This window comes from Vicugna pacos, chromosome 4 (genome assembly GCF_048564905.1).
Source record: "Vicugna pacos chromosome 4, VicPac4, whole genome shotgun sequence".
In the NCBI taxonomy this organism is placed as follows: Eukaryota; Metazoa; Chordata; class Mammalia; order Artiodactyla; family Camelidae; genus Vicugna; species Vicugna pacos.
Window position 1 is genome coordinate 3,309,370 of NC_132990.1, and position 18,139 is coordinate 3,327,508.

At 44.4% G+C, this 18,139-nt stretch overlaps 1 long non-coding RNA gene across 2 annotated transcripts; it reads right to left on the reverse strand.

Moving 5' to 3' along the window:
* Positions 1-2,259: 2,259 nt before the first annotated feature.
* On the reverse strand, positions 2,260-17,781 carry LOC140695960 (uncharacterized). Of its 2 annotated transcripts, XR_012071820.1 has the most exons (5): positions 17,134-17,181; positions 16,908-17,056; positions 12,806-13,009; positions 8,331-8,595; positions 2,260-5,318 (listed from the first exon to the last, which is right to left on the reverse strand). It is a non-coding gene; the product is annotated as an uncharacterized lncRNA (long non-coding RNA). The 2 variants fall into 2 exon arrangements; XR_012071819.1 differs by having other exon boundaries at positions 16,908-17,781.
* Between the last annotated feature and the right edge of the window lie 358 nt (positions 17,782-18,139).

Genomic DNA, 18,139 nt, shown 5'->3' on the forward strand with positions numbered 1-18,139 from the left:
ATAGCAGCACTATTTGCAGTAGCCAAGACATGGAAACATCCTAAATGTCCATCGACAGATGATTGGATAGAGAAGTTGTGGTATATTTATATGATGGAATACCACTCAGCCATAAAAAAGGATAAAATAATGCCATTTGCAGCAACATATATGGCCCCGGAGAATGTCACTCTAAATGAAGTAAGCCAGAAGGAGAAAGAAAAATACCATATGATACCACTCACATGTGGAATCTAAAAAAAAAGGCAAATGAACTTATATATAAAACAGAAACAGACTCACAGACATAGAAAAGAAGCCTATGGTTACCGGGGGTGGGGGATAAATTGGGAGTTCGAGATTTGCAGATACTGACTGGCATATATAAAATAGATAAACAAGTTTACACTGTATAGCACAGGGGACTATATTCAATATCTTGCAGTAGCTTACAGCAAAAAAGAGTATGAAAATGAATATATGTGCATGTACATTCATGTATGCCTGAAGCACTGTGCTGTACACCAGAAATTGGTGCAACATTGTAAACTGACTAGACTTCAATTGCAAATAAAAGAAAAGAGGGAAAAAGAAGCCGCAGGCTGGATTTGGCTGGCGGGCCACAGTTTCCCACCTTGTGCCCAACACATCCTTGGGCCCCGGGTGTCTGTGGAGGTCCCCCTGCTGCTCCTGTCCTCTGAGGAGAGCCTGGGCGTGTCTATTGTGACCCGTCCCACGTGGCTGTATTCTAGAAGCCCGGCGGGGAAGGACGGCCCCGGAGAGGGCGGGCGGCCGCTGCCACCACGGGAGGCGCTGCGCGCGGTGCTGGCCTGCCCGGTGTGCGTGGGGCTGTTCACGCCCCCGCTGCTGCTCCTGTCCTGTTCCCACAACTCCTGCAAACAGTGCCTGGAGCCCGATCTTGGTGTGCCAGAGCTGCACCCACGCCGACGGACAGTTCTGCTGCCCGGTGTGCAGGAAGGTAAGAGAGGTTTGGGGCCCTTCTGCTGCTGGCCTAGCCGAGTCCTTCCCGGTCAGCACTTCGGGGAAGGTTTTCCAGGAAAGAACTGGGGCTGCCTGGCCTGCAAGATGAAGCCTGGCCGGCCGGAACTCACATCGCTGAAGGGCTATGGTGCGGTGGTTGGGAGCAGGCTTAGAAGGCACGGGGAGGCCCAGGGGAGGAGCTGCAGGGGGACACGCGTGGTGGCTTAATGGCAGAGAGAAGGCTCTCACGGCACCGCCAAGAGAGAAAGTACGCCAGCCTTCACGTATTCGGCGGGTGCTGGGGTGCGGAGGGCATTTATCAGCACCTGTCAGTGGCCTCGTCACGGTGCCAGGACCCCAGGGATGCAGAGATGAGGGGCGTCCTTGCAGGAGCCAGTGGCCCTGAGTACAGGGAAAGGTCCCACAGTGGAGGCAGGAAAGGCTTCAGAGGAGGTGACAGCTGGGGGAGTCTACAGAGCAGGGCAGACGTGAATGGAGAGGGCGCTTGGGGAGAGAGGGTAGCAGGTGCCAAGGGCCAAGAAAGGGGCCGGCAGCAAATGCTTGGAGCTGGTTAGCAGACAAGAAGGCTTCAGTGTGGGGCTGGAGGGGAGGCCAGGGCACCTAGGGTGCCCACCAGGAGGGCAGATTAGGACACATCGAAGGAGGTCTTAACTGCCATGCCAGAGGCTTTGCACATCCTGTAAGCGATGAGAGCCAGAAGCAATGTTTAACCTGGAAAGGGTCATAGAGCATCGGCTTTGAAATCACACCATCATCTGCATCACATCCTCTCATGGAGGCTTTGTGTACAATGGCTGTTGTAGTCTCTCTCCCCCACTGGGACGTAGGAACAGTGATCAGTGTTTCTCTAGGTTCTTTGGGTATTTGTGGAAGGGACGAAGGAAGAAAATGTAAAATGAATGGAAAATTGCTGGAAGAGGGAAGTAATGTAGGGACCTGAGTCAGAAGGAACAGAGTGGGGGCCAATTGGAGAGACAGGTGCCGACACTCCAAGGGTAACTGACTGGATGTGGGTGGGTGGGTGGGTGGGTGGGTGTGTGTGTGTGTGTGTGTGCAGGGTGTGGTGGGCAGGGCGACAGCAGTTCAAAAGCACCAGCTGCTTAGATTTATGCACGCTTTCACTTTTCAACCTGGAATTTTCACTTATTTGTGCATTTATTTAAAAATCATTTCAAAGTAACACACACGAGGTTAAAAGGGCAAACCCTAGAAAAGAGTTCAGAGTGAAAAGCCATGCTCTCCGCTCCATGTCCTCTCACCCCAGTCCCGCTCCTGGGAGGCACCCTCTTCGAAATTTTTCTAGATAGTTCTCTCTGTGGTTGCCACCATACCTCAAGATAATGTGCTCGTCTCTTTACAATCAGCTGTGGACATTGCTGGCATTCACGTCCTCTGGTGGCCAAGCGTGTAGCTCACAGCTCCCCGCCGACCGCCAGGGGCTTCGGCATTTCTTTTAATCTCTAGGCTGTGATTTTTAAGAGATGCTCTTAAACCTTGGCTTCCTGGTCTCAGCAATGAGAGACAGCATCTCCGACCACCCACTCTGTACCTGAGGCTGCTCTCCGGCTCTCCTCCTGCCAGACCCGAGACCCTTCACTCTCTGGGCGAAGTGCACAGGGCCCAGGAAGCGTGCTGGAGGCCTTTGTCGAGCTTGGATGTCGGGGTGGGGAGTGCTGTGCAGGTGCGATCGGTCCTAGAGGGGGGCGTGGCGCTGAGCAGGGGTAGCTGAGTGCGCCTGACCCTGATGGGACACAGCCCGCAGGGATGGGGCGCTTCCCCAGCCGCGCCTGCGAACAGGGAGGTGGAGAAAAGCTTGTGACTGATGAACTGGGGGCAGAGGCAGGGAGCGGAGAGAGGAGGCTAGAAGAGGACTGGCCCCTCTGGGACATTTCAATGCTCTTCAATTTTGCTGTCCACAATTCTGTTGCAGATCCCAGGTTCTGGGGATCTGGACAATTCATTTCCCATGGACCATGCAAGCCCCTGAATTCCGGGGAAACGGAACACACCACTGGCATTTTGCAGTGAGGGCTAGGCTGAGGTCCAAACGCAGCTCCAACCCCTCTTAAACCGAATCTTTTTCTCATCCCACAGAGACCAGAGAAATTCTGAGTGGGGTGTAACCCCTGTGGAAATGGCGTGCTGGCCGGGGAGAGCTGAGCAGCCCCACTTCTCAGTCCAGAGAGAGGGGCAGTCGAAAAAAATACGCTAACATTTTCTACATCCAGATTACGGGCAAGATAATCTCTAAATCTAAGCCTACTGACCCTTTATGGAATCTCCCTGAAAGCTTAAGTAGGCACTTTTTTTTCAAAGAAGTAACAAAATTTACTTTAAGCTTAGCGACAGTAGCTCCCCCAGCAGCGGTCTCAGTGGTCACAGAGAGAAGGGGTTGGTATTTCCATTTTACAGACAAGGAAACCAAGGTTTGAAATTCAAGTTACAATGTTCAAGTTCACAGAGCTAGTTTTCCCCTCAAGGCATAAAATACACACAGTAAGATGTGTGAAGGGCACATAATTTATCCCAATAAATTATGTATGTGTATTTCCATCTAAGCCCCACCCAAAGCAAGATCTAGAACACTTCCTTCACCCCATGTGCTTCCCAGTGACACCCCCACCCCCGCCCCAACACACACACAGGACACTGTTCTGACTTCTTTCACCACGGGTTAATTTTGCAGAAAAGGCAGCTGGGTCTGAGAAGGGTCTGATAACTTGTCTGGCTGGAGATCAGAGGACGAGCTAGCACGTTGGTTTTTGGCATCTGTTTCCCTTTCTAGCAGATAACCCCTGGAGGGCAGGGCCAGGTGGGTCTGTCCTGTTCACTCTCGCACTCCCAGCATGATAGGTGCTTAATAAAAGTTTGTTAAACAAATGGGGTTTAAGGTTGTTGCCAGATGGGTGGACTGGGATGGTAACTGAGCGTGGCATCTGGCTTTGTGTTTCAAAGTGTAGGTTTGATTATTATTCAGGTATATACCCGAGGCCAACAGATCGGGAGATGATTGCCATTGAAAGACAGTTTGTAATGCACAGAACCTAAGAGGTGGGGCCACATGGGGAAGAATCAGAGCCCGTCAGGAAAGAGAGGGAGATGGGGAAAATTAGACAAGAACCTTTGCTGTGTTTCTGCAGAAAGAAACAGGTGAGGTAGGGGGAGAATCTCAGGACTGGCCAGTTGGAATACTTTCTGCAGTTTCTGGGACACAAGGGCGGTCCCTAGATGTCTAGTGCCCAGCCCTGAGTGATCAGGGCAGGGGCATAGGGAACAGCAAATATAAAGGAAGTGGTTGGGGTGTGGACCCTGAGTTTGCTGGTTTGCATGCGAAAGGCATGATCCCAGGAGAATCTTTTACTGTCTCTAGGAATTGACTAGCCCTGGGAGGGGCCATTTCTCCAGGACCCATACACCAGGACACTGGAACATAGTAAATAAAAGATGTCTGGTTAATACATTTTGGTCTTCAAAAGCTTCGTTCAGGCTTCTTCTTGAGACTCCGGTCCTGATCTCCTCCATCACCCCAAGGAAACAGTCCTTCCTTCTCTGTGCTCCCCTGAGAATCCATCCACACTGTCCTCTGTGAGCCTCTGTCTTCCCACTGGGTTGGGCTTCCCCAGGAGACAGAGCAGGTGCTTACCAAGACTCAGGGGGCAAAAGAAGGCAGGCTCCCATTTCATCTGATGGAGTGTTTGGCAACTGTCTTTGCGGATGGAAATTACATGCACACACTAGCCCAGGCAAGAGGGCTCGGGAGCGGGGGTTATTTTGCAGGGATGAGAGACTTCATAGTCATTTCCTTCTGAGTCTGGTCAGCACTGAGTCACCTGCTCTCTCCTCCCGCTCAGCGGTGTTTATGTGCGGGAAGAGGGGTGTCTCATCCTTCCCCGCGACGATGTCACAGCTGACCGCAGGAATCTGCCACAAGCTCATGCCAGCTCTGTGTTTTAGGTCATTTATTTGAAGGGAAGGGGAACACGTGGGTTGCAGAGGAACATCCTGGCTGAAAACATACTGGAGAAGTTTAAGGAAGAACTTGAGGTGCTTCACACCAAGGAGCAAAACCAGTTTGGTCAGACGTGTGAAAAGCATGGAGAAAACGTGAATCTGGTATTCAATTACGCTTTGAGTTTGACTTTATTCTCGCTTAGCTACCCAATGTGCCAAATTACTCAGCAACTTTAAGGTTGAAATCGGATATCTGCTCAGGTCCATAGTAGAGGATTACTTTCCAAATAAATGCACACACCAAGGTTGACTTCATTCCTCATTCAGTGATGGAGTCCAGGGAGGGGAGTGTGTGTGGTATTCAGCCATGCAGCCCACGGAAGAATCTAAAAGACCACAGAGAGAGGGGCTCAAGTAGGTACAGTGAAGTTGCATTAGATTCAGATTTATGAGAATTTAGTGAGCCTTGATCATCCCAGAGAGAGAGGGTGGGCTAAGACAGGACCAGTGAGCGTGCCATTCCTCCTGTTGGTTAAACGTGCCTGTTTGAAGAGCTGAGTATGACTAATGCTGTTTAATCTTTTTTAATGAGTTTTCATACATCATATGAACTCTTTATTGTACTCTGTTCAATGCTGGATACATTGTACATTTATACACACATGTCTACAGTGCGACTTATATGAAACCACGTATGTTCCACTCTAATTTCATATTCCCCAGCCAAGGGATCTTCAAGGGTAATTTGATGCACGTATCTTCCCCTTTGGCATTGACTTTAGGAAGATCTCCACATCAGATGTAAGTCAGAGATGAATCAGATGTAACACCATTTCATCTTTCATTCTTCTCTGCTGACAAAGCCCTTTCACGCCCTTGAGTCCATCTGATTCCCCCAACAACCCTGGAGGCGGCAGGATGAAGCAGAACTTCCCATGTTTCACAGATTAGGCGGCACCAACCGCCAGGTGTAGGTGGCTTTGTCAGCTGTCAGGGATGAACTAAGCTGGTGGTTTTCTTGGAGAAGATCAAAAGTATTCCTAAGTCTTCATAAGTTGGCTCTGGCTTGAAGCCCTGCAGCCAACTCTTAAAACACGGACGTGGCTCCAACAGAGGGTCTTCTCTCTCCAGGGGTCCCGGCTTTTCAGTGCAGAGTATCAAGGGTCTGTCCCCATAGGGCAGGGTTTCTCTGTGATTCTCCACCCTCAGCCAGTCTCATGGGCTGCTCTGAGCTCCACCTGCCTCTGCTCTGTTCCTTCCAGCCACCCCACCTCCTGTAAGGACATAAGTGGCATGCTTGGGGCAGGCTAGCTCAGGCCACTAAGAGGACTCAAGACAATAGGATGTGACTTGGCATTCCTGCTGGACTCTGCATTTAAAAATAGGTTGCTTTTATCACTAGTTCTCCACGGTTCTTTCTCATCCTCAGCAGTTATCTCCCCTTCCAAGATTCCAAGAATGAGTTTTCATTCCAAGGCTCCCCTTAGCCAAGCTGAGGAGAGGAGGGGCCAGCAGGGCAATGAGAGTCCTCGATCCCTTGCAACTAAAATAGGCCCAACTTAACTTGAGCCGGTAGTGGGTGGGGTCAGCTTTGTCAAGATCCTTATGATATTATCAATGGCTACCCTATGTGTGATGTCTGCTGAGTGTCAGATACCACACCAAGCATATTACATGCATCACGGTATTTAATCCTCACAAGCGCCCTGTGAAGCACTGGCTTGGCCAAGTGGAAAAGGCTTTGCTCTTGGAGTCAGAAAACCCCTTGTCTTCTAATCTCAGTGCTACCTCTTCCAGGCAGTGTGTTCTTTGGCAAGTCACAGCTTGGAGACTTCTCAGCTTTCTCACCTGTAAAATGGGCACAATACTATCCAAATCAAAGGGTTGAGGTGAGGACTCCATGAAATATCAAGCATAGTATGTGCTTGCTAAATTACTGTTCAAGCATCCTGGTACGACCATTGTTTTTGTCCTCCACACACCAGGGCCTCCTCTGCAACTGACTTTTGATACCTGCTTAAGAATACATTTAGACGGTTGCTGGGAATGCAGCTTGGTACAGCCATTGTGGAAAACAGCATGGGGATTCCTCAAAAGACTAAAAATAGGCTTACCATATGATTCAGCAATCCCACTCCTGGGCATATATCCAGAGGGAACCTTAGTTCAAAAAGACACCTGCACCCCAATGTTCATAGCAGCACTATTTACAATAGCCAAGACATGGAAACAACCTAAATGTCCATCAACAGAGGACTGGATAAAGAAGTTGTGGTATATTTATATGATGGAATACCACTCAGCCATAAAAAAAGAATAAAATAACGCCATTTGCAGCAACATGGATGCTCCTAGAGAATGTCATTCTAAGTGAAGTAAGCCAGAAAGAGAAAGACAAATACCATATGATACCACTCATATGTGGAATCTATAAAATAAAAGACAAATGAACTTATATATAAAACAGAAACAGACTCACAGACATAGACTACAGACTTGTGTTTGCCAGTGGGGAGAGGGGTGGGAAGGGATAAACTGGGAGTTCAAGATTTGCAGACACTGATTGGTATATATAAAATAGATAAACAAGTTCATGCTGTATAGCACAGGGAACCATATTCAATATCTTATAGTAGTTTACAGTGTAAAGAATATGAAAATGAATATATATATATATCCATGTATGACACTGTGCTGTACACCAGAAATTGACACAATATTGTAAACTGACTATACCTCAATAAAAAAAATACACTTAGAATGTTACCAGCCTGAGATATGACCAGTCCTGGGTGTCAAGGACTGGAACAGGAAGGGAAATAAGTGTTATTGACTTTTCTTTTGTCAATCAGATGTGCCTAAGTGATGAAGAACCAATATGCGGAATATGCAAGCTCTTTGGGGACCATGAGTCACATCCGGTAGCCAAGATTTCTGATGCCTACGCAGAGAAGAAGTGAGCTTTGCTGAGGACATCCAGCTGGTGCTGCAGAAATGGGAGAGCACAGAACAGGCCATGCAGGTATGGCTCCCACGACTGGTGTCCTTTCTCCAGGGAAACAGGGAAATGTGTGGTTTCAGTCCAGACAGTTGGGTTTCTCTTGAGGGCACTAGACTGACAGAGGCAGTGTTTAAACATGAAGAAGGAATTCTCTAGAGACTAACTCTCCTTAAGTGTGTCCTGAAATGTGTTGAGTTTTGAAATGTGCAGCTTGAGAGATGGTGATTTCGCCATCGCTTTAAGGGGTTCCAAAATGGTAATTTAATGGCCATTTTACCCTCTTATGAGATGATTAAGTGAGAAGTATCCTAGCTTCTGTGGCCTATTTTCCTTATCTCATGACTTTTTCCCCTTGCAAATATCCCCCTATCTGCAAATATAGGTTTTAGGAATTTACCTCTGGATACATCTGTCAAGAGAATAAAATTTTCTAAGTCAAACACACACACACACACATGCTGAAGACTAGACGGTCTTTTAGAAATAAATTCTAGCGGTGAGCATTCTGCTCTTGTAGAGAAGGGACATCTATGAACGGCCAGGGCAGAGGCTTCTGGGGACTGATCTCTGGGCCACAGTAGCCACATAAGAGTTGGTATCTCCGGCTAGGTCCTCTGGAAGCTGAGACAGAGTTCGTGGTACAAGATATCCAAGTCTGACATCTGTAAAAGGAAGGAGGAAGAAGTAGATGAAACAGAAGGGAAGGCAAGCTACACGGCAGGCCTGACGAGCAGCACCTGATACAGTGAGGAATCTGGAGCCAGCTTTGCCATCAGAGTACCCCACGTTGAGCTGAAATGGCCAGGCTATCATAGGTCCTCTTGCTCAGCCACCAAAAGTGGGCTGCTCTGGGAGGGGCACTGCAACCCCAAAGGATCTGACAGCTGGAGGCTGGTCATACCATGGCAGCCAGCAAGTTCTCTCTGCAAAGGGGGATCTGGGCAGAAAATCTCTATCTACCACAGCTGACTTTAATAGATCTTCTTCTCAATACCAAATAATATTTGTTAATATTGGATGTATTATTTCCTCACCTGGCCAAGACAAAGTAACCATGCCTGAATTTATCCTCCTTTTTGGAAAAAAATAAAACCAAACAAAACTAAAATTCATGAAAACCAGCTTCCAAGACACTGGAAGACATCAGACAATAAAAGACACTAACCCCTGAGAGAAGGGATATAAACAAGGTGAGGCCTGCAATTGTGCCAGCTTACTGCCTGGAGCAGAAAGAGGGAACCCAAGCAAAGTCTGGCAGATACCCCCAGTGCAGGAGATGGAGCTGAGAGTCTGGGGAGATCAAGCCATTTCAAGTGCGCAAGACAGAGTCCAGAGAACAGGGCACTGCACAGTGAGAGCGCCCAGAGATCTGCAGAGGGTGTCCTGGGAGTACTCAACAGAGAACTGGTCAGCACGTGTCTGTGAAGAAACTACCTAAGGCCAGGAAAAGAACGGTGGGAAAGGACTGAGGGAACAGTGCCTGGATCTCAAACAGGATTAGAGCAATGCTCGTGCCCACCGATGAGACTGGAAAAAACTCGTAAATCATGGGACATTGGGATGAGTTCTCAGGAAGTCTTAGCCTCTGACTGAGCGCTGCTCCAGACCCACCTAGTAATGAAAGCAAGCACTAAAGGGTCACTCTTTCCAGATAACTTAACTGTGCCCCCAAATTTAAGATTCATAGGAATACAAAAATACCCAACACCGAACAAGGTGAAATCCACAATGTCTGGCAATTGAAGATTACCAGGCAGGCAAAGAAGCAGGAAAACATGGCCCATTACGAAAACAACCATAAATGAATCAAAATCAAACCAGAACTGAGGCAGATGTTAGAATTAGCAAAGATATTTAAAATTATTACAATTGTTTTCCATGTTTCAAAAAGTCAGGGACATGGAAGCTACTTAAAAAAAGATTCAGATCGAATTTCTAGAGCTAAAAAGTACAGTGTCATGAAAAATACATTGGGCAGAATTAACAGCAGGTTAGACACTGAGAAGAAAATCTTTGTGAACTTGAAGACATAACAATATAAACTACTCAAAGTAGAGCCCAGAGAGGAACAAGAATTTTTTTTTTTAAAACAGCATTAGCTGTGGAACAGCTTCAAGTGTCCCAATATGTGGGTGATTGGAGTCCTTGAAGAAAGTGACAGAGTAAGCGAGGGGTAGGAAAATTATTTTTTAAATGATGGCGTAAAAATTTTCCAAACTTGATGAAAATTATAAGCCCACATCCAAGAAATCTGCCAAACATCAAACACAATAAATATGGCTAAAACTATACCAAAGCACACCATAGTCAAACTGCTGAAACCAATGATAAAGAGAAACTATTAAAAGCAAACAGAGGGGGAGAAAAAGACGTATCATGTACAGAAGAGCAAAAATAAGGATGACACCTGATTTCTTGTTGGAAACAATCCAAGCAGGAAGACCGTGGAGAAAATTTTTAAATGTGAATTTTAAAAAAGTCAACCTAGAATTTAAATGAAGGCAAAATCAGAACTTTTTCAGACATACAAAAGCTGAAAGAACTCATCACCAGCAGAACCACACAATAAGAAATGTTCCAGGAAGTTCTTCAGGCAGAAGGAAGATCCGAATCTGCACAAGAGAGTAACACTGAGAAATGTAACTATATAGGATTGTTTTCATATTACTTAAATCTTTCAAAAGATAACTCACTGTTTAAAAAAATAACAATCAATTGTGAGGTTTTACAACATATAAAAGCAAAATACCTAACGATGATAGCATGATACCTGGGAAATGCAAAATCGAAATGCACTAGTCTGAGGGTTTTGTACTATATGTGAAGTGGTGTAACATCACTTGAAGGTAGACTGTGATAAGTTAAAGGCATGTGATGTAAGCCCTCAAGTAACCAGTAGAATAATAAAGAGTTATAGCTAATAAACCAGCAACAGAGATAAAATGGGATTATAAAAGATATACAATCTTAATGAAAGAAGAAAAAAAGGAGGAAGGAAACAAAAAATGGAGAAATTGAAACAAACAGCAACAGATGAAACTCAAATCTAGCCCTTATCAATAATCACATTAATGAAAATAGTCTAAATACTCCAATTAAAAAGGATTTTGTCAGAATGAAAAAAAATCAAGACCCAGCTATATGCTGCTTGTGATAAATGCACTATAAGTATAAAGACACAAACAGGCTAAAAGTAAAAGAAAGGAAAGAGATATGTGATGCTGGCATGAATCAAAAGGAGCTAGAGTGGCTCTGTTAACATCACGCAATGCAGGTTTCAGGCTGAGTAATATTACCAAGGGTAAAGAAGGTCATTTCATTTTGATAAAGGGATCAATTAATCAAGAGAATAATAACAATCGGAAATGCTTATGCACCTAACAAGGACGCTTCAAAATATATAAAGCAAAAACTGTTAAAACTACCAGGAGAAACTGACAAATCCATAATTCTCAATACCATTCTCTCAGTAATTGATGGAACAAGTAAGCAGGAATTCAGCAAATATGTAGCAGACTTGAACAACCTTATTACGCAGACCTGACTGACATTTATAGAATATTCCAAAACCAGGAATGAGAGAGGTGACATCACTACAAATTCTGCAGATATTTAAAAGACAGTATAATAGTCTGACTCCTTATTTGATGTTTGACTGCTCACAGCTTTCAAGCCTCACTTTTCCCTCTTCCCCTTCTGTTTCACATCTGGAAAAACTGGTAAGCAAGTCTAGGTGCTCCCTTCTTTGGCACCTGCAGGAGTTTAGACTTGGTTGGAAGCTGCCCTGCTCTCCTCTAGAAAGCCTCATTATGTGAGTAATAGCCCTTTTCATCCCCTCTTGATTTTTGTGGTGTCATCACCAGTCATTCTATTTCTGAGGATTGGCTCCAACAGGTTAATAAGGGACTGTTGTGAATAACTATATGCCAATAAATTTGAAAACCTAGATTAAATTCTGTGGAGGATACAAACCATCAAATTCTCCCAGAAGAAACGTTATAAGAATAACCATTTATCTATTTAAAAAGTTAAATTTATAGTTTAGAACTTTCTCACAGTAAAAACTCCTTTCATTGATTAATTCCACCAAACATTTCAGGAAGAAGTGATGCCAAATATACACAAACTTCTAGAAAATTAAAGACATGGGGATATATCCCAACTCATTCTATAGGACCAGGATTACCCTGAGGGCAAAACCAGGTAAAGAAAATTACAACCAATATTCCTTATGAACATTGATGAAAGAATTTGTTTAAAAATTTTGCAAATCAAATCCAAAAATATACAAGAAGATTAATACATCATAACCAAAAGGGATCTCCCTGGAATATAGAATTGGTTTAACATTCAAAATGCAATTAATGTAATTCACTATAACAACATAAGAAAAATGAAAAATCATATGATCTCAATAGACATAGAAATAATTTTTGAAAAAATTTAACATCAATTTGACAAAACTCAGCAACCTAGTAATATCTCAGATTAAGACACAAAGTGGGTGCCTAAAAACTCAATTCAGTTCTGACACTAACACTCTAATTAGTGCAGAGCCCACAGATTAAGGGCTGTTCCCTAAGACTGCCCAACTTCAAAGAACCAGTCACAAGTGTGAGGTTCCCACCTGCACTTCTGACTGACTGGTTATAAACTTGGGGGTTCTTGCAACCCTCTCCTCAGGTTTGAGAATTCATGAGAATGATTCACACTTTACCATTTCCACCTTTTTATTATAAGGATACAACTCAGGAACAGCCAAATGGAAAAGGTGCATATGGCAAGGTAAGGGCCGAGGGGTGGCGAGAAGGGTAGCGTCCATGACCTCTCTGGGTGCCCTATCCCCCCCAGCACATCAGCGTGTTCACCAACCTGGAAGCTCCTTGCACCCTTTTTAAAGGGGTTTTATGGACGTTCCATTGTGTAGGGCATGACTGATCCAATCATTGGCCATTGGTGATTGAACTCAGTCTCCAGACCCTCTCCTCTTCCTCAGGGTTGAGGGTGGTGATGAATGCTCCAACTCTTCAGTCATGGTTTGCTCTTTCTGGCAATCAAGCCTCATCCTGAAGATATCTGGGGAACCCACCAAGAGTCACCTAATTAGCATAATCTCAGATACGTTTTAAAAGAGTTTATTATGAATAACAAAAGCTCTTTCTATCACTCAGGAAATTTGGAGAATTTTAGGAGCTCTGTAACAGGAACCAGGGACAAAGACCATATATTTTCCATTATATCACCAAACAGAAAATAATAAAAGGCATCTATGAAAACCTACAATTAGCATCATGGTTAATCTTGAAACACTGAATGTTTCCCATCCAAAATCAAGAATAAGACACAAACGTCATTCTCGTCACTGCTATTTAACACTGTACTAGAGGTTCTAACCAGCGCAATTAGGTAAGAAAAAAATTTAAAAAGCATTCAGATAGGACAGGAAGAAGCAAAACTGTCTTTATTCATATATGATATCACTGTCTCTACAAAAATTCTGATGGATTTTATAAGCTACCAGAATAAGTGAGTTTAGCAACGTTGAAGGATATAAGATCAATATACAAAAAAATCGATTGTATTTCTAAATATTAGCAACAAACCAATTAAAATAAGAACATTTAAATATCACTTACAATAGCATCAAAGATAAAAAATGTTTTATGGATATATAAGCCTTACAAAAGGTGTGTAAAATCTGTACCTTGAAATCTATTAAATATTGTTGAGAGAAACCGAGAATCTAAATAAATGGAGAAATATATACTGTTCATGCATAGAAAGACTCAACGTTTTTGAGATATCAGTTGTCCCCCAATATTTCTATAGATTTAATGCAATTACAATTAACATTCCAGCAGGCTTTTTTTTTTAATTGACTAGGTGATTCTAAAGCACATGTGGAAAGGCAAGGGCTACAGAATAACCAAAACAGTTTGAAAACAAAGGTGCAGAGTTAACACTACCTTAATTCAAGAATTATTCTAAAGCTTTGGTAATCAAAAGAGCACAGTATTGGCGTAAAGACAGATAAATAAAACAATGGAACAGAATAAAGAGTCCAGAAACAGATCTGTACACACATAGACACCTGAGTTTTGACAAAGCTGCAAAGGCAATGCAGTGGAGAAAGAATAGCCTCTTCAACAAATGGTGATGGAACAATTGAAAATCCATACGCAACAACAACAAAGGGAAGAAAGAATGATAGGAAAGGAGGGAGGGAGTAGGAAAGGAAGAAAGGAAAGAAGGAAGGAAGGAAAGAAGGAAGGAAGGGGAAAAAAAGAAAAGAAAAGAAAACAGAAAAGAAAAAAGAGACAAAACCACATCTATCCTTCACACTGTGTGCAAAAATTAACCCCTCATAGGTTGAAGACCTACATAAAACACCTAAAACCATACAATTTGTAGAAGAATATGTAGGAGAAAAAAAAACTTTGTAAAGACATATCTGATAAAAAATAAAGACTATATAAAGCACTCCCAAAACTCAACAATAAGAAATCAAACAACTCAATAAAAATAGGCAAATATTTGCACAGACTCTCCACCAAATGAGCTGTACAGATGGCAAACAGCACATGAAAAGATTCTCAGCATCACTAGTCATCAGGGAAATGCAAATGAAAACCACAATGAGATACACAGCTATTAGACATGATAGATCATACTGAGTGTTGGTGAGGATGTGGAGGAACTGGAACTCTCGTACACTGTTGTTGAGAATGTAGAATGATACAGTTTGGACACAGTTTGGTAATTTTTTTTATAAGTTAAATAAATAGTTCAGTCATTCCACTCCTAGATTTCAAGACCCAAGAGAAAAGAAAATATATGCATACAAAGACTTGTACACAAATGTTCATAACAGCTACATTTGTAATAGACAAAAACTGGGAGCAAGCCAAATGTCCAGATGAATGGATGAACAAATTGATATATACAGTAACCCATGAATGAATCTGAAAATTGCTGTGTGAAAGAAGCCAGATCAAAAAAAGAGAGAGAATGATTCCATTTATATAAAATTCTAGAAAATGCAAGCTAACATATATTTATAGAAAAAAGGTCAGTGATTGCTTGGGTAGGGGAGGTCAAGGATGGGGGAGGGAGGAAGTTACAAAGAGACACAAGGAAATTTTTGAGGGTGATGAATAATTTCACTGTCTTAATTGTGGTGATGGCTTCAAAACATCCAATACGTTTCAAAAGTTATCAAATTGTATATTTTTCCCATGTCAGTTATGCTCAAAAAAGCTGTTTTAAGAACTTAGAGGATATTTTGAAAAATTGGGTTTATTGAACGCTAGTAAGCATATGATGTTATCACTAGAGAAATGATTTTCTCATTCGTTCATTCTGGCTTTTGTATCTGTTGGGTGACTTTTGGGTGCTAGACACTGGGTATCCAACTGTGAGCAGGACAGAGGCTCTAAGCAAAGAATTTATGCCCCAGCTGCTCACAAATGCTTTGGTTTGACCAGCAGATTTGTCAATCATTAGTACCTAGGCTCTGCTAAAGGAATAGGATCATGCTATGCTGAAGTTCACTGGTGGTGAAGAACAAACACAAAGTTTTGAGAGATGTCCCCATGGTAGACACGGAGTGGGGAGACTCTGCCATAGGGCACCCTCCTGATCTCACTCCCACGTTCGCTCAAGAAAACCACCCCTCCCTGGCTTGGAGAATTCAAGTGTATTTTAAGTGAGATTCAGGATTGGGGGAAATAATCAAGCTTGTTCTTTTGTGACTTTGTGGGATTTGCTGTCCCTAGAAAAATATGGTGTTGAAATCTATTTATTTATTTATCTATCTATCTATCTATCTATCTATCTATCTATTTATCTTTTTATTCATTCATTCATTCATTCATTTGGTTATTTGTGGCTCTGTTTTCTAAACAAAGCCTACACCACCAGAAAATACATCATTTTACATTTCTCTATCAGAAAATGTACCATCTTACAGATATAAAACAATCCCACAATTTGTAGCATTTTAAAATTTCCTGTCTAGTACAGAACTGTAAATTTTCTTGGACGCTAAAGAACAACCAAATTAATACTAGAAGCTCAAAAGAAATAACAAAGAAATAGCCAAATTGTTAAAAGACCCAAGTGGATGGAGGATACAAATGAAATCATTGGCCTGCTCTTTATTCACTTCTTTCTCTCTTGCATGAGCCAGCATCTCAGAAAACACTCATTTCCACAGCCAGTAACAGTTTCTGGATTGGAGTGAGTGAAAATGTCCACTCGACCTCCAAGACCCCAGCCTTTCCTGGCTGTCCCAACTTCAGCCGCTTACCCGGCCACTTCTGCTCAGTGTTCCTCCACCTCTGTCAGATCTATAAACTTGGGGGTGCCCCATATTTCAGCTCAGCCTTCTAGCTACACTCTCTCCATAAATAATCTCTCCGGTCACTAGTTCCTTAGCTTTAAAAATCCCCTATCGCTGATGATGCCAAAGTTTTATCTCCAACCCAGATGTCCGTCCTGAGCCCCAGTCCCGCACCCACAACTGCCATGACACTTCCCCGATTTGCCCACCCCTCCCACTTCTCCTGCCCACTCTCATCACCATTGGCCTAGACACTCCAATGGCTCCCACTATGAATAAATCCATCAGCAGTCCCCCACCCGCTTCTCTGCCCTCCTTGCTCCCACTCTGAACCGGGCTCCGTCTCAGACTCACCAGCCTCTGGAGGGCTCTTCAGACTCCTTGTTCCATCTCAAGCTTTGTCCTCCTCGCCCTCCTGCCTGGAGGAATAGCCCTCAGATATGACCACTGCGTGACCACTGTTCAGTCCTCTCCTCAGAGGTCAGTTGCTCCAGGATGTCTTCCCAGACCACTCCAGATCCAGAGCTGCCTCCCTTCTTAGCCCTCTGCCCATGACCCCTCGTTTCATTGTGATAGAAGCTCATGAGCAGTGGCTTTTTATTTTTTTTAAGTTAGGGATTTTTGGTTTTTTACCTTAGTGAAATGCCCACAGGTGGGGAGTCAAGGATGCCGGCCTGGTGGCCCCATGGTGCTCCGCCCTCTTGTCTCAGCTGTGCCGTGTGTGCTCTGGTCAGCACCAGGTCACGAGGATGCTGCTCCATGTGGGCATTGACGCCGGGTCCCTGCAGGGCGGGGGGAGGATCAAGGCTTGTCCCAAAGGCATCTGCCCACGTTTAGGCAGCTTTCCCAGAAGCCGCACCCAACAACTCAGACTTCTGCTTCTGTTGCTCGGCTGGTCACCCCTAACTGCAAGGGAAACAGGAAATGAATGTAAGTATTTTTAGCTGCCCACACACTGTTGGCTGGGAGAATCAGAGTTCTTTGGAAGGAAAAGAGTTGAAAACTGGGTACTGGGCGAGTAGCCAGCAGTGACCAACACCCCTCAAGAGTTCCTGGTTCAGTGCAGGACAGGAGGCAGTGCCAGGAACTGGGTGCTCAGGCCTGCCCCCTGGAGGGCTTTCCTAAGAAATGTTCATGCTTCCTCCACAGGCCACAGAGAAACTCATCAGGGAACTCGCCACCAGTGCTGCTGACACACTGGCCATGATCGACGCCATCGGTGACAGCCTGCTCGGTGGCATCAAACGTCGGGTTGCCACCTTGAAAAGGCAGCTGGAGACCGAGCACTCCTCCAAGTTGGAGAAGTTGCAGCTGGTTGCCTGGGAGCTTGAAGCCCCCCGACAGCTTTACCAGCAGATGAAGATGCTCCTGCAGCATCACGCTAACGCTGTGCAGTTTCTCCATGAGCACAAAAGGCTGAAGGCAGAGATGGAGAGACTCATGGAGGGCAGCGTGTCCCCCCACATCCCCACCAAGGACGCTATTGCCATCAGACTCTATTTTCAAGAGCTCATCAGAGGCATAGACATCAGGGCCTTTGTCTTCCCTGAAACTGATCAAGTGCTGGCCAGCACGCCTGGGCTCCTAGAGGCTTGGCAGGCAGGCTGTGCCATGCAGGGCCGTCTGTCCCAACAGGTGCTTGAGGATACTTTGTACAAGGCATTGATGGGCTCAGCGTCCAAACCAAATGAAGAGGCAAAGCTTCCCAGGAACCCATCTCATTCCTCCTCTTCCTCCTCCGCTAGCACATCCTCAGCACAGAGAAGTGAGGTTGGGTCTAGGGAATCAACCGTATAACATGGTATTTTGATCTCAAGATGTCAGCATCCTTTATTGGCTGCAACTTGAAAGTTGCTAGACTTCAC